At 41.1% G+C, this 2,686-nt stretch overlaps 1 pseudogene; it reads right to left on the reverse strand.

Moving 5' to 3' along the window:
• Positions 1-348: 348 nt before the first annotated feature.
• On the reverse strand, positions 349-2,099 carry LOC114495029 (annotated as a pseudogene).
• Positions 2,100-2,686: the final 587 nt, after the last annotated feature.

The raw sequence follows: 2,686 nt of genomic DNA on the forward strand, positions 1-2,686 counted from the left end.
TCCCTTTTGACAGCTGTCAGTCTGTTTTCTGTATCTATGAGTCTGTTTGTTTGTTTTTTTTTTAAGTTCTTTTTTTTTTTTAAGATTTTATTCATTTATTTTTAGGGAGGGAAGGGAGGGAGATAGAGATAGAAACATCAATGTGCGGTTGCTGGGGGTTATGGCCTGCAACCCAGGAATATACCCTGGCTGGGAATCGAACCTGGGACACTTTGGTTCCCAGCCCGCGCTCAATCCACTGAGCTACGCCAGCCAGGGTGTTTCTGTTTTGTTTGTTAGTTTGTTTTGTTCATTAGATTCCACATGTAAATGATGGTATGGTATTTGTCTTTCTCTGGCTGGTTTATTTCACTTAGTATAATGTTCTCCCTTTTTATCCAAGGTGTCACCAAAGGTAAATTTTGAGTTCACCTGAGGAATTGTGTTGATCTTTAGAAGTTTACTTCTTGCATATTTATTCTTTTTTTTAATCCACACTCAAGGATATGTTTATTGATTTTAGAAAGAAAGGAAGGGAAAGAGAGAGAGAGAAAAAAAGAGAGGTGAGTAGAGGAAACATTGCTGGGAGAGAGAAACAGAAATCAGTTGCCTCCAGTATGTTCCCCACTAGTGGAGTGAAACTACAACTCAGGTATACCAAGGTCTGCCCACAAAGTATACAGCCATGTACTGTAAAAAAGAAACATTTATTGAAGAAGATACAAGAAATACTGTATATAGGACAGTGATGCCTCTGTTCCTTTCAAAGTAGGCAGCTTGGGGCCTCAAACTGTTCTCCCAGCATCTCTTCCACTGTTCAAAACTCTGAAAAATCCTTTGTTGGGATTTCCATCAGCTGCCCCATCATATTTTCCTGAATCTCATCTATGGTCTGAAATCTCTTCCCTTTCCAAGGTAATTTTGGTTTGAGGGAAATCCAGAACTCTGAGGACGCCAAATCTGGGCTGGAGGGGGACTGAGTCACCTGGGTGGTTTGATATCTCGCCAAAAAACTCAGCATGAGACGTGATGCATGAACAGGCATATTGTCATGATGAGGCTGCCAGTCACCAATTGCCCATAGCTATGGCCTTCTGAATCATCTGAATAGTTTCTGTGCAGGAATATTCAAACTTAACGCAAAATGTGATGCAGATTTGATGCTCTACTCACTCAGTCATTTTCAATGCAACAGCCACACAGTACACATGCTCACTCAATAGCATCTACTACCCTACTGACTAGTACAGTGAAGTCATCATTGTTCATGTATGAGCATTCCATTCCACTCTCCTTGGCTGCCAGGTTACATTGATGTCATAAAAACTGTTCTTGTTATTTTCACAATGGCTGGACTTTTTCCAGACAGGCATATGCCCTGACAGGGAATTGAACCCACAGGCTTTTGGTGTATGGGACGATCCTCCAACCCTGAGTCACCTAGCCAGGGCTGCATACATATGCTTGATGGTAATAAATTTCATTAAGTTTTCCTTTACTTTCACTGCATGTTTAGCCATGTGCTGCATGCCTTCTAATACTTTATTCTTTGTGTATCCAGTGTGCTATTGCTACTTCAAGTTCCATTTCCTTGGCCTAGAAACTTCTGGGACAGACAGGAAGTAGCACTGTTACCTTAGAAGGGCCATAATGTGTCACCATGTCCTAGTCAGTGAGAGTCAGCACCACCAAATAGTCGGCTAAAGTGTGCTGCTCTCCAACTTCACCCTTCCTGGCTTTTGATGCCCACTTAAAAAAGGCAGTGGCAAAGCCCAACCCAACTCACATTTCATTTCTTTCAAAATTAGAGTTTCCATTTCTTGGACTTGTAAACTAGTGTACATATTGTCTGTGATATGAAGGCTTCAATATTTGGGGAAAACGTCTCCTCTGGAAGCCAAGAGCAGAGCTATAATCCCAACCAATTGAAGCTTCTTAGGAGAGACTGGCTGAACTTGTAAAAATTGGTCTATAATAAGAACATAAATGTACAGAGCAGCAGCCCAAACTTGGACTGGACTCACATCAGGATGACACATATACATCTTTTTATATCCTATTGTCCATTCAAGAAATTGTGGATTTACACCCTGGCCATGTGGCTGAGTTAGTTGAAGCATCGTCCAGTACACCAAAAAGGGCACCAGTTCCACCCCTGCTCAGGGCACACACCTAAACTGTGGGTTCTACCCCAGTTGAGCATGTACAGGAGGCAACCGATCAATCTCTCTCTCTCTCTCTCTCCCTCTCACCCCATTCTCTAAAATCAATAAACATATGGTAAGGATTTAAAAAAGAAAAAAGAAATGTGGATTTATGAATGGCAGAATTTCAGGATGCCTTAGATATTGATGGATATCCTTAATGTAGTTGCTGCAGAGCTGAGAGGTCTTCTAATCTTCATTACAATATCCTCGATTATGCAAAGCAAGGCATCAGAAAAACTTGACAGAAGTTTTTGTCCTTTATGGAGCTATCCTCACGTGTGGGAGAAAAACCCTTTGGAGCCAACATTTTTATCCAGTTTCACAGTAGGTTTCAGTTGCTTGTGGACATTTGTTGTTTTGGTGGTTTATGCAGGTACTTTGGTGTTCTGAAGCTATTGATACTTGAGTGGCTATGGTTCTACTTTATTTCCATTTTTTTTCTAAAACTGCCCACCAGAGTGTCACATGACTCTTTACTTTAAAATTAATTCCTGTGTCAA

This window comes from Phyllostomus discolor, chromosome 4 (genome assembly GCF_004126475.2).
Source record: "Phyllostomus discolor isolate MPI-MPIP mPhyDis1 chromosome 4, mPhyDis1.pri.v3, whole genome shotgun sequence".
NCBI classification, from domain to species: Eukaryota; Metazoa; Chordata; class Mammalia; order Chiroptera; family Phyllostomidae; genus Phyllostomus; species Phyllostomus discolor.